This window comes from Notamacropus eugenii, chromosome 2, assembly GCF_028372415.1.
Source record: "Notamacropus eugenii isolate mMacEug1 chromosome 2, mMacEug1.pri_v2, whole genome shotgun sequence".
NCBI lineage: Eukaryota > Metazoa > Chordata > Mammalia > Diprotodontia > Macropodidae > Notamacropus > Notamacropus eugenii.
In genome coordinates, this window is record NC_092873.1 from 115,661,983 (window position 1) to 115,676,747 (window position 14,765).

General features: G+C 39.5%; 1 long non-coding RNA gene across 1 annotated transcript in view; it reads right to left on the reverse strand.

Annotated features, from left to right (window-relative positions):
- The window catches only part of LOC140526303 (uncharacterized), a 171,619-nt gene extending 159,020 nt beyond the window's left edge, over positions 1-12,599 (reverse strand). The window contains exons 1-2 of the long non-coding RNA XR_011974314.1: positions 11,733-12,599; positions 1,461-1,561 (exon numbers count right to left, since the gene is read on the reverse strand). This is a non-coding gene — a long non-coding RNA (uncharacterized lncRNA). The remainder of the gene's footprint in view (positions 1-1,460; positions 1,562-11,732) is intronic.
- Positions 12,600-14,765: the final 2,166 nt, after the last annotated feature.

Genomic DNA, 14,765 nt, shown 5'->3' on the forward strand with positions numbered 1-14,765 from the left:
GAGGCTCTAAAGAAAAGTTTGGGGGAGAAGAAGTATTAGACTGACTACCAAACTGGAGGTTTACAAAGCCACTGTGCTGATCTCATTGTTGTATGCCTGTAAAACATGGACAGCTACCAGCACCATGCCAGGAAATGGAATTGCTTCCATTTCAATTGTTTTAGGAAGATTCTGAAGATCACCTGGCAGGATAAGGTACTAGACACTGAGGTCCTTGCTCGAATTAAACTGACAGTCATTCAAATTGTGCTTCAGAGAGTGCAACTCCAATGGTCTGGTCATGTTGTTCAAACGTAAAATATATGCTTGCCAAAAAGACTATTTTATGGAGAACTCGCATGGGACAGGCTATCACATGGTAGTCAGAAGAAGCGACACAAGGGCACTCTCAAGGTCTCTCTCAAGAACTGTGGATTTGATTGTGTGACATGGGAGACACTGGCACAGGATTGCTCAGCATGGCATGCCCACATCTTTGTTCTATGAGCAAAGCAGAATTGAAACAGCATAAAGGAAACGTAGGATGTGCAAATTTGGAGAATCCACCCCAAATGTTCACATGAACTATCTACCCAATCTGTGGTAGAACATTCCAAGCTCATATTGGTCTGATCAGCCACAGCTGGATACACTGAAACTTGACTTTATCATGGCGATGTCATTTTGGCCCTCTTTGGGAACAAAGGAAAACCAACCATTAAGCATCTAAAATGTACTAGCTATTTGTTGTTTTTCAGTCATTTCAGTCTTGTCCAACTTTTCTTAATCCCATTTCGAGTTTTCTTGGCAATGATACTGAAATAGTTTTCCATTACATTTGCTAGCTCATTTTACAGATGAGGAAACTGAGACAAATTGGATTAAAAGACTTGCCCATGGTCACACAGCTAGTAACTGTCTGAGGCCACATTTGAACTCAGGAAAGTGAATCTTCTTCACTTCAAGTCTGGCACTCTTTTCACTGTGCCATCTAGCTGCCCCATACTAGCTCTTGTGTTAGGCAAATGTTTACAAAGATTACCTCTTTGTTTTCCAATCCCATAACATTAAATCATGAACAGGGAGAAAATCAAAAGTAAAAGGGCTTTTGGAAATTTTTTCTGACCTCATGTGAATAGGTAAGCCTCCAGCCCCCAGAAAGGTAATTCTTTGTGATAACAAACTCAACAAACCTTAATTTGTGAAACTATGGCTACTCCCTTACCCCCCTCCACTCCAGGAAAGTGACCATTGCCCAAAGATGAATCATTTCAGCCCTCTCATTTTATAGGCAAGAAAATTCCCCCCAGTAAAGCTGATTGTGGTGAGTCCTTGTGCCTTACTCTTTCACTGTGAGCATGTTTGCTAGGTATTTTTAAAGCTAATTCTGTCCTGAAGTTTAACCTTTTTCCTTGAAGAGAGGAGCAATATTTAGCCCTTTTTGACATTCATGGAGAAAAGTGTACCCACAAGATACTGACCTTTGGTGGAAGACAGAAATCCTGGAACATTAGCCCACAGGTGCAGAGATGGGGAATGAGCCCAAAGTCATGCAAAGAGCAACTCATGAAGGATACTGGAGCTGGAGGGGAGAGGAAGAGCTGCATCACCTGGTAGTTTCTTATTTTAACAAGCTATTGTTGTTACCTAAATTTTAAGCTGAGTTGCAGTTACAGACAATCTAGCACCTCCTTTGAAACAGTCACTTGCCCCTCCCTCCTTTGTATATAGATTCAATCAGCAGGGCCTGCCCTAACCCTTTAAGATACTTGGAAGAGCATAAAGTCATTCTGTCTCTGGAGTCCAAAGGGCCTGAACATACACAAAACCCTTTTAGAGGTAATTTTGCTCAGTCTTGGTTATTGCTTTGCCCCATCCTGTCAATCTAGGTTCCACAGTGACTTCTTGACTTTCTACACTACCTTATGACTGACCTTGATCACTCCATTTTGCCTTGGTTCTTTGACCATGTTCCTTGATGGGTTTCAAGATAATTTCTTACTACTGCTCGTGCAGAATTCAGAACCTTGCTTATTTTGTTACTTCTCACTTTACACAGATTCCCCAATAAGACACTGAATTTCAATTTATGGCTTTTATTATAACCGTATTTCTCCAGCTATGCTAAATAGTGTGGTCCTGGAGCACGTGTGACCCAGATTTATCTGCCATGTGTCCTAGTTTTCTCTTCCAGTGTACAAAACAAAATTAATATCAACTTCTAGTCACATTATTAGTCTTATGGCCTTGATAAGTAAACAGTGTAAAGAGCACTGACTCTAGAGTCCTTGAATTTGTCTCTTAACCTACTTGTGCCTCAATTTCATCATCTATAAAATAAGGAGCTTGAACTGAATAAGTTTCCTTTCAGTTCTAGGGCTATGATCGATCCTATTATAAAACCATCATCCTTAAAACCTTGTAAAATTAAATCAATTATCTTTTGTTTTGAGTTTGACATGAGTTTCTTTATATTTAAAAACTGAGACTCCATTAAATCTACAACTAAACACTTATTTCCAAAATGAAGGGTTTTAATTTTCAACTCATTTATGTAACAGAGTAATTGACAGGTCCTAAATTCAATGACTGATCAAGAACTTCCTAACTCAAGCTCCAACCTCTCCCACTTCCCTAGGTTTTCTTTGAAGTCTTCAACCATAATGAAAGCCCTTGAGGTTGATTTATCATAATTTTAAAACTATAGATTTATATAATGTGAAACTACTTTAAACATATGATAATCATCTCAGGTATTTTCACCAAGGATAAGAAGAGAGTTTCTCCTTCACAAAGACTGGTCAAAGTAATGAGTGAAACATTTCCATAACTCTCTAGTCACTTTTTGCAATAGTTACTTTTCCAGGCCACTAAGGGCCACTGGCCAATACTCAAGCTTTGTCTAACAAAGTTCTCAGCAAGTGCTTTTTTTTTAATATAAGGCAGACTCTGGAAGAACCAGCTCCTATCACATCCATCACCCCCTGCTTAAATAATAGAACCTTAGGACTGCATATGTCATCAGAAACAAAAGTGAGAAAATTCCATCTCTCTCCCATTTCCTGCTCAGCTGTCAGTCATGCATATGCAAAGACATGCATCCCAAGCAGCATCAAACTTAAAGTAAGGCAGGTATTTGTTCTATGACATTGTCCTGTTTGTGAAGACAGCAAATATTAGTTTACAATCAGAAATGATTTCCCTTCTCTACCATAGCTCTTTGTTTTCATATCACTTAATATATTCTGTCCCAAGCACTTTCTTCGACAGGAAGTCTTCTATGCCCTTTCCCCATATAGTTCCTCTCCCAAATGTATGCACCGACACATCAATTCAACATATTGGCCATCTAATTACATGTGAAAAGTTTGGACAATAAACTTTTTATTTCAGACATTTTGTTTTACCTTGTAGGAATTGTCAGGCTTTTGAGAAATCATAGATCTCATTCAGAATAATGCTCTGGAATATAATACAACCATCACAGTAGCATATGTAAGCAGGATCATCTGGAATACCAAAATGTCTAGAGGGCATTGCTGTTTGATTTTGACTCTATAGAAATGCATTTTGTGATAGTGGAAAAAAAAAAAAAAACCTTGAGTGAATACGTAGCACTCTCTTTAATTTCTGTGTGTTGTTAATGATAATACTAATAATGATAATGATGAAAACTTACATTTATATAGCACTTACCATATGCCAGGCAACGTGCTAAGTGCTTTACAATTATTACCTTACTTTATTCTCACAACAGCCTTGGGAGATAGGTGCTATTACTATCCTCATTTTGCACATGAGAAAGCTAAAACAAACAGAAGTTTAAGTGACTCATTGAAGGTCACTGTGGTACCAACAAGATATTCACAGTGTTTATGGTGACTTTGAATATGCTGGCATAATTCCACATGGAAGACAGAACCAAAACATTTATTTAAACACCAGAAAGTTGAATCCCAACACCAGAGAACCAAATCCATCATAGCAACAAAGAAATCTATACACAGTAACAATAGAGGGAGTACCACCATCCCCAAGCCTTCCCCCTGCCAGGGCCTTCCCACAAACAAACACAACTCCCTGCCTGCTTCCTCTCTCTCCCTTAGCTCTAACTGCTGTGTCCAACTTCCTCTCAGCTATGTTCCACCCTTCCTGCTCCACCTATTAAGCAGGCTCCTCTCACCACAGAAATAATGTGACTCATACTTCCATGTGACTCAAGCAGGTTTCATGGATTAATGGATAGGAAGGATCTTCCAATTATGCAAAAATATATTAACAGTACAGTCACACAACTAGTAAGTGTGTAAAGCTGGATATGAACTCAGGTCTTCCTGATTCTAGGCCCAGTACTATATTTACTGCACCACATAATTGATCTGATGGTAACTGAACAGAGTTATCTCTTTTCGTAATTATCAAGGAGCCTTTCATGATCTTTACATCCTTGTAAGAATTTCCTTTATCAAGAATAGCCTCTAAGGTTACAATTTAATCTAAAAAATTCAGTCATTTTTTTTCCCTTTTTATTTTTTAACCAATCAGTGTCTATGCTGTTGAGTAAATTTGGTGATTATAAAATGTGGTCTCTTTTTGAAAATAGTAGGCAAAAGCCTGCCTATTCATTTTAAATATTTACTTTGAGTATATTTTAAAATGTTTGCACTGGAGGAAGGATCAGAAAATTTTGAATTAGAAAACAGCCTAACATACTGACCCTGGACTAGACCCATGTCTAACCCTGGACAATTCATTTCAGCTGTTTATCAGTTTCCTCATATGGAAAATAGGGTTAGTAATATCTACCTGCCAGGGTTATTGGGAGAATAAAAGAAGATGGCATTTTAAAAATGCTTGGCAAAACTTAAAGTGCTATATAAATGCTACCTATTATTACTACTTTGCTTAGTATTAATATTATGTGTGGAAATTCTTCTCAAAAATATTTTGGGAGGATGGGAATTTAGCATGATGATTCAGTCATTATTGATATTCACTTGATCCCCATTAAGTGAAATAGTAACAGTTTTTGTCATTTTACCCCTTTTTTGATATATACCTTATAAATATCTTTCTGTGCTCTCAAGATACTATTGCCCTTCAAATATATTTCTTGGGTAAGTACCTGATCTAGTCCAGTTTCTTTTCCCAACTTTGATTCTTTAATGCTATTTCAACTTCCTCAAATTGGGCATTGAGATTGAATTGATGGGACTGCCTCGTCTTGGTTCTTGGATCACTAATAATGAAAACAAGTTGTTATAAATATATCTGCAAATTCATTCTACCTTGTATTGCTTTCCTCCTGTCATTTTCTCCTGTGAAAATCCTTGGAAAAATGTGATTTGGGAAGGCCTCATACCCACCCTTTTACAAGCTTTAAATTATGCTGCTTTTTTCTCTTTTTAATTTGAGACAATATAGATCATTCACTGTCCTCCTCTGTTGCTTTACAAATAAGTTTGTATTTTAAAATTTTACTCTTCAGTGACAATTTTTCTCTGGTTGACGAGTGTATTAAGAGCTTAATCACTAAAGTGATTTCTGGACTCTGATTGCTAGTTATGCCTAATATGCCAGTTAACCACTTGTAATTATTGGTAATAATTAAAATAGATTTGTCTTTTTGTCAATACATTTATCCTTTTCCATTTTCATAATTAACAACCCGGTGTAACAGTTGTAATTAAAACTTTTATAATTGGTCTCAGAGTCTTATTTTTCATTTTTTCTTTTTATTTTAATTGATGTTGAATTTTGCATTTGTTTCAACTAGTCAATTATCTGACTAGACACAAACAGCTGATTCTGATATGACTCAGTAGCTGATCATTTCCTGTCAAGATACTTTTATTATATTTATTGATCAACATGCCCAGGTTCTTTGAGTTGTCTTCCAGAACCAAACAGGAAACACCTATTAAACATCAATTGTGTGACAGCTACTGAAGATACAGTGATTAAAATTAAGCATGCCCTCAAGGTACTTATAATTTATTAGGAACTTACATAAGTAGCAGCATTTATTACACATAGATAAGAGGCTGCTAAGTAAAGCATAAGGCTTTAGAATTTTTAATTTTTCAAACTTACACAACTTACTGCCAACATAGTTTTCACTATCCCACTATGCATCATGCTTCCCATTGAAATTACTGGATATTACAGAATATGTGAACTAAGTACTGAGTACTGAGTACTGCGCAAAAGTCCTTCTAGAATTTCTTCTATTACAGATTTCATATCCCAGATGATACATAAATCACAGTAATCTTCATGGTGGTATTTTTATTTAGTCAATAACAAGCTCTAAAAGATGAGATGATATGATTTCCCATGAAATTATGTTGCTAATGTTGTTTTTATGCACATATGTATGATCCTGGGGAGGTGGCAAGATGTTCAAGTTGGATGGTGGGATGGGTTGTGACATATAATCTAGAATTAATTGTGTATAAGTAAGTTTGCACCCTCTCACATAACAAATAGGCCATCTTATTCTCAGCGTAACTTCCAAAGTTGAGTGGATTAACTTTTGTTAGTATAGAAGAATAGTCTCTTTAGGTCCAAAAGCTTTTGCTCCAGATAAGGAGAAAGGATAGCAACAGAGTAGAAGGCAAGACTTGCAAAGTAGACTTCAAGTGGTCATTTCCACTATACAATTTTTTTTTTTTTTGGTATATCACCTATCCACAAAAGATAATGAGGAAAAAATGTTTTGCGTGTGGACCCCTAGAACTACTAATTTTTGTCTGCTTGATGTTAAGAGCTGGGATATATATATATATATATATATATATATATATATAGTCAGCACCCCTTTAAGAAGACCAGAGTAGATTATTAACCCCTCCAAAGGTGTCTGCCTGCCTGACCACATCAAGAGTGAACCTGTTAGAGTCTGAAACCTCCAGTGCCTCCTGTGTGTTATCTGTGAAACAGAAATATAATATCAGAATTTTTGGAATTTAGGCAAAGTAATTCCTAAGGGAACATTTGTATTTCTAAACACTTTGGTTAACAAAATAGAAAATGAAGAGATAATTAGCAGATGATGCTACTAAAAAATAAGCAACCTCTCCCCCAGGAAAATCAATAAATTTTAGCACGAAAAATTCCAAAAATCAAAAAAGATAGAATTGAAAAAAATTAGTTGTCAAATATTTATTTTAAAGAATAATAAAATAAGGGGAGGATCCAAGATGGCAGAGAAGAAAGATACACATATGCTAGCCCCAAACTCACAACCCATAAATTACCTGTAAAGAAGAACTCCCAACCAATTCTGGAGCAGCAGAAGCCACAGAACAATGGAGTGGAGGAGATTACTGTTCCAGAGAGACCTGAAAAACTGACCCAAAAGGTCCATCGCGCCCCAGACGTGGGGCAGAGCCCAGCCCTGTCTTGGCCATGCAGCACCGGGGGGAGCAGATCCAAGCAGGCTTCAGGGACAGAATCTCCAGTGGCCACACAGGTTCCTCCACTCACAGGCACCAAAGGTCAGTGAGAGAGTCTTTTCAGGTGGCCAAGAGGGAAGTGGGGTATCCCCATAACTCAGGACCCCTTGGGAGGCAGCAGCAGAGGTGGCAACTGACAGGGGCTTTCAAACCAGGCAGGAGCTTGGATCCATTGTTGAAGGTCTCTGCATAAACCCTCTGAGGGAACTGAGACCCATGTGGCAGCCCTGCCCCCATCTGAGCACCTGAACTTAATCTCACACTGAATAGCAGTCTCACCCTAGCTGAAAGCCCGTAGGCTGGGAAGAAGCATTTGAATCTCAGACCCCAAGCTCTGGCTGGGCTAATCTGGAGGCGAGGTGGGTGTGAAGAGGAAGCTCAGAAGTCAAGTCACTGTCTGGGAAAATGCCCAGAAAAGGGGAAAAAAATAAAACCATAGAAAGTTACTTTCTTGGTGAACTGGTATTTCCTACCTTCCTTTCAGGTGAGGAAGAACAATGCTTATCATCTGGGAAAGACATAAATGTCAAGGCTTCTGTATCCCAAACATACAAAATAAATATTCAATGGGCTCAGGCCATGGAAGAGCTCAAAAAGGATTTTGAAAATCAAGTTAGAGAGGTGGAGGAAAAACTGGAAAAAGAAATGAGAGAGATGCAAGAAAAGCATGAAAAGCAGGTCAACACCATGCTAAAGGAGACCCAAAAAAAGGCTGAAGAAAATAACACCTTGAAAAATAGGCTAACTCAATTGGCAAAAGAGGTTCAAAAAGCCAATGAGGAGAAGAATACTTTCAAAACCAGAATTAGCCAAATGGAAAAGAAGGTTCAAAAGCTCACTGAAGAAAATAGTTCTTTCAAAATTAGAATGGAACAGATGGAGGCTAATGACTTTATGAGAAACCAAGAAATCACAAAATAAAACCAAAAGAATGAAAAAATGGAAGAGAATGTGAAAGATCTCATTGGAAAAACAACTGACCTGGAAAATAGATCCAGGAGAGATAATTTAAAAATTATGGGACTACCTGAAAGCCTTGATCAAGAAAAGAGCCTAGACATCATCTTTCATGAAATTATCAAGGAAAACTGCCCTGAGATTCTAGAACCAGAGGGCAAAATAAGTATTGAAGGAATCCACTGATCACCTCCTGAAAGAGATCCAAAAAGAGAAACTTCTAGAAAGATTGTGGCCAAATTCCAGAGTTCCCAGGTCAAGGAGAAAATATTGCAAGCAGCTAGAAAGAAACAATAAAAGTATTATGGAAATGCAATCAGGATAACACAAGATCTAGCAGCTTCTATATTAAGGGATCAAAGGGCATGGCATATGATATTCCAGAAGTCAAAGGAACTAGAACTAAAACCAAGAATCACCTACCCAGCAAAACTGACTATAATACTTCAGGGGAAAAAAATGGTCTTTCAATGAAATCAAGGACTTTCAAGCATTCTTGATGAAAAGACCAGAAGTGGAAAGAAAATTTGACCTTCAAACACAAGAATCAAGAGAAGCATGAAAGGATAAACAGCAAAGAGAAATAATAAGGGACTTACTAAAGTTGAACTGTTTACATTCCTACATGGAAAGACAATATTTGTAACTCTTGAAACTTTTTTCAGTATCTGGGTAGTTGGTGGGATTACACACACACACACACACACACACACACTCACACACAGACCACAGGGTGAATTGAATAGGATGGGATCATATCTTAAAAAAACGAAATTAAGCGGTGAGAGAGAAATATATTAGGAGCAGAAAAGGAGAAATGGAATGGCGCAGGTTATCTCTCATCAAAGAGGCAAATAAAAGACTTCAGCGTAGGGAAAAAGAGGGGAGGTGAGAGAAAAAACATGAACCTTAGTCTCATCACATTTGACTAAAGGAAGGAATAAAATGCACACTCATTTTGGTAGAAAAACCTATCTTACAATACAGGAAAGTGGGGGAGAAGGGGATCAGCAGGGTGGGGGGATGATATAAGGGAGGGCAGTGGGAGGAGGGAGAAATTTGAAGTCAACACTCTTGGGGAGGGACAGGATCAAAAGAGAGAATAGAAGCAATGGGGGGCAGGATAGGATGGAGGGAATTATAGTTAGTCATACACAACACTACTATTTTGAAAGTCATTTGCAAAACTACACAGATATGGCCTATATTGAATTGCCTGCCTTCCCAAAGAGAATGGGTGGGGACGGAGGGATGGGAAGAAATTGGAACTCAAAGTTTTAGGAACAACTGTTGAGTATTGTTCTTGCAACTAGGAAATAGAAACACTGATAATGGGGTATAGAAAGTTATCTTGCCCTCCAGGACAAAAGAGAAGATGGGGATAAGGGAAGGGAAAGATGTTAGAAGAGAGGGCAGATTGGTGATGGGGCAATTAGAATGCTTAGCGTTTTGGAGTGGGGGGAGGGGAGAATGGGGAGAAAATTTGGAACCCAAAATTTTGTGGAAATGAATGTTGAAAAAGTTAAATAAATAAATTAATTGAAAAAAATCTATATCAACAGATGGAGAAAAAGTTTTGACAAAATATGAAACCTAATTCTGCTATACATTAGAAAACTTTCAAAAAAATAGATATTTACTTAAAATGATAAATAGCATGTGTGTGGGAGTGTGTGTGAATAAAATTAAGAGCTATCATAATTGCAAATAATGTATTTCACAGATAACACACAGGAGGCACTACAGTTTTTGGATTCCAGCCTTTAACAGGATCACTCTTGATTTGGTCAGAGAGGCAGACAGTTTCAGAGGGGTTAATCAGCTTTATTCTAGTCTAGTCTTCTCAAAGGGTTGCTGATAATGGGAGCATAAACTCCTATATCATTCTCTAATTACTCTTCTTGTAGGGGTCAACAAGAAAAAGAGGCAACTACCCCACATTTTGATGGCGTCAATTGAGACAGACACAGCTTGTGCATTCCCCTAAATTCCCTCAAACTTCAATGGGCGCCAGTTGAGGCAGGTACGTGCTTTCCTCTATGCATGTACATGCATTCCTCTACGCATTACCCAAATGGGTTCCCCCATGGGTTCCCCTATGGATTCCCTACAGTTTTCCCACTCACTGACCAGTGCCCAGTTACTTTATAGGGCAATAGACAAAGAAGGCATCTTGCCAATATTAAGCTCACAAGTTAACTTTAGCAATATTATCATTCTGCACAAGCATAGTAAATATCACACTATGTCACCCCTTATGGCACAATCTCAGTAGGATTATCTATCACTATGATTCTAGGAATTACTATCTAAGATCTTTGGGGTTATTCTGGGAATTATTATCTAATACCTGGAAACTAGACATTGCCATGACCATGGATCCTGAGAAATTAAACTCTAACACGATAACAAAATCTTCCTTAAATACAATTCACCCCTCCAGGGTCCTGGCCTTTACAATCCAAACCAGCATCATTTTGGCCCTTATGATCTACACAGATTACACCCTTTGGGGTCCTTGAGCCAAGAAACTGAAGCATAACATTCACATTCCATAACAACAATAACAGTAAAATAAACTGCAGCAACACAGACATTGCATTGGGCATCATATATATAACAGTAATATACTGCCAGAGTAGCCCCATAGCACATACAGACAAAAAAGTAACTTGTCTTTTCTTAAAAAGTATGACCACAAGGCCTAAAACAAAGCATATCATTCAGAATGTAATATAACACTCAGTATGTAACGTAGCACAGTATGTAACAGCATACATCTCCCTTGTATATTCTTTGGGGACCTAAATCTTTGGGGAGTGAGCAGCCAGCTCCTCCTCACTCCAGGTACTGTCTAAAGGACTGTCCACAGTACTGCTTATACATCGGGGTCCTGGACCAGGGTCTTTCTTAACACAGCACACCCAAGGGGCATCAGGGAACATAACACTCTCCACCCCTAGGTCACAGTTCATCTCTAGGCCACAATAGGTTATAATACCCTCAATCAAAGCAGAGGGTCCAAGTCCTCTTTCTGAAAGTCCTCTTGGGGGTGTTCTCTCCTCTTAGGCTCCCATGATGCGAGTGCAGGCTCTCCCCTGGTATTCTCAGGTGCATGTATGCTCAAATGAACCAAAAAGTCCAAGTCCTAGTGTCATTCCACCCCTCACCAAAAGGTCTGGGGGGCAGCTAGGTGACAAAGTTAACAGGGTGAGCTCCCAGGGGTTATGGCACTTCCTCTATCTAACCATAGACAGCTCTACCCCTGGATCCCAACTTATCCCAGGGAGACATAGCAGGGAAGCACACTCAGTCCTCCTGCCTTGCTGCAAAACTTACTTGACCAGGAGCTAAATCTTGAACTCTGTGGTTCCTCCTCCTACAGATCTGGGGGCTGATCGATCCCTATTCCTTCCAGGGTCTGGAGGCAGGCTTCAGGGGCTCCTGTCCCCACTTCTGTCTCTGACCCACACTATCTCAATTTTGAGGCAGTTCTTCTTCCCTCAGCCTCACACAGGGAGAGGTCACTCCATCCTGGGCTCTGGGCACAGCACACTTCTAGGGCCTCTAACCCTCTGGCACAGTCCAGAGAGGGTCTACTCTGACCTGGGCTCTCTAGCACTCTGTACTGGCTCTGACCATGGCCTTGGCTCAGAGACGTTCAAAAGAAACTTCTCTGGCTCCTTCTTTATCTCTGTAGGAACTTTAACACTTTCCTGTACTCTAGGCTTCTCCTTTAGTGCAGCGAATTCAGAAAGAACTTCTGCTCCTACTTCTCTAAAAATTCTTGGAGATTTAAGAGGAACTTCTCCCATGTACCTTTCCCTTCACTACAATACATCTCAAGTTCTCCTCCAGCTCATCAAATAACTCTGCCTCTTGAGCAGAGGAAATAATAGCTATCCAAGCTCTAAGAATTTGGGTCTCTGTCTCTAACACTTCTCAGGCTTTCTCACATACCTCTTTTACCTCCTGTTCCTGGGATAAATCAATCTGAACCTCCCATAACTGGGCTTCTATTGACCACAGCTTGTCAGCATTTTTTCTCACAGTGGTTAACTTTAACCAGACTATAACACAAGAGACTGAATTGCTGGCTCTACTCCCCCACTCCCCAAGGTCATCTTTTTCTCCTGGAGCTTCTGCTCTGGCCTGTCTCCTCAGGAGGACCAGTGGGGTAGGCAGGGGAAAGGAGGGATTATCTCCCAGGGGCCCTGCTCTGGCACCAAGGAAACCACTCCCACTACTGTTTCTGCTTGGGCTGCTTCACAGTCACTGCCTCCACTGCTGGACCTATTTCTCTCTGGGCTGGTGCAGGATACTGCTGCCTCTGCCAACGAACACTCCCATACCAGTGGGGTGAGTCAGTCTGGGTCTCCCACAAAATTTCTACAATTCCTGCAGCCTTTCTAGTTCCCTTCCTATCAAAGATATCCGCAATTTTCAGCAAAACTTTCTCAAAACCTCTAGGGGTAGGGTGCACATCCTCCCACTCCTGGGAAGGTGTCTGTACTCCATCTTCCTAAAGAACTATAGCTACAAAAAATAATACAGTAACTGGTAAATCTCCAGCAACTATCCCAATCCCACTAAACTTCATCTCCTTGTCTTTAGTCTGCATAGATCACATTCTCACTGCCAATTGTTCCACAGGTAACACACAGGAGTCACAGGAGGTTTCAGACTCCAGCTTCTAACAAGTTCACTCTTGATCTGATCAGACAGGCAGACACCTTCAAAGGGGTTAATAATAGCTTTGTTCTAGTCTATTCTTCTCAAAGGGTTGTTGATAATTGGAACATCAACTTCTACAGCATTCCCTAATCATTTTTATGGTAGAGGCCTGTAGCACTAATGGGATACCCACAGCAGGCACTATGGATATGCATGTGTACTTCCAGGGTAAATTTGCAAAATATAGACTGTTTTCCTCAGAGACAAAACCAGAATATTTATTCAGAAAGACAATTCCACCATGGTAACCACAAAGTTTGTATACATTACCAGTAAAGGGAACACAGCCATCCTCAAGAATTCCCTGCATCAGAACTCCCCACAAACAAACTCGCTTAGCAAAATCACTCCCTCCCCCACTCATACTAGCTGTTCTGCTCTGCCTGCTGTCTCTCTCAGTTCTCCCCTTCCTGCTTGACCCATCTGGCAAGCTCCTTCCACCATGGACTTCATGTGACTCAAGCTATGGGCTGGGCTGAAACTCAAAGCAGGTCACATGGACCTATTAAGGGACAGGGAAGATCTTCATATTCCTTTACCATTACAGGGCCAACAAAAAGGGGGAGGCAGCTACCCTTATACCTTGATGAGGTCAATTGAGGCAGACACAGATTGTGCACTCCCCTATATCCTCAAGCCTCAATGGGGGTCAGTTGAGGCAGGTACATGCATTTCTCTATGCATTACCCAAATCTCAAAAGGGTGCCCTCTTGATTAATAGGGCAACAGACAGTTACCTCATAGGTTAACTTTTGCAATATCGTCATTTGGTGCAAATGTACTAAATATCAATTATGCCACCCCTATATCTGACAGTGCAGTCTCAGTAGGACTGCCTATCACTATGATTCTAGGAATTACTATGTAAGATCCTTGGGGCTATTCTGGGAGTTATTATCTAATAACTTAATATGAGACATTGCAATGGATTCTGAGAAACTAAATTCTAAAAAGGATAACTAAATACTTCTCACATACACTTTGAATGCAGAAAATTAACAAAAAAAAAAAGGCTTGGCACAAACAAATCCAATGAAGTTAGGAAACAATTTGGGTGTGGGAGTTCTTGCAGCAATTTTTCTTTCATAAAAGTATAAGCATGATCCAAATATATAGGAATGAACCATTCTCTGGTTGATAAATAGTCTAAAAATATGAACAGACATTTCTCAAGGGAAGAAATTCTGGCTATCTATTGCCACATGAAAAACAAATATATACCAATTTGCTACTAATTAGAGACATGCATATTAAAAATAAAACAACTCTTAAGATTCCAACTCACAGCCTAGTGTGATAAAGATGACAAAAAAGGCAACCAACAAATGATGAGGGGTTGTAGGAAAGTAGATATATCAGTGAACTGCTGGTAGATGTGATTAAGTACATTTATTCTGGAAAACAATTTGGAATTAGATGCAAAAAGTTACTAAACAGAGTATACCATTTGGAAAAGGTGCTTTGTTTTTGTTGCTGCTGTTTAGTCATTTTTCAGTCATGTCTGACTCTTTGTGACCATTTCAGAGTTTCTTAGCAGAGATACTAGAGTGGTTTGCCATTTCATTCTCAGCTTATTTTACAGATGAAGAAACTGAGGCAAACAGGGTTAAGTGACTTGCCCAGGGTCAGACAGCTAGT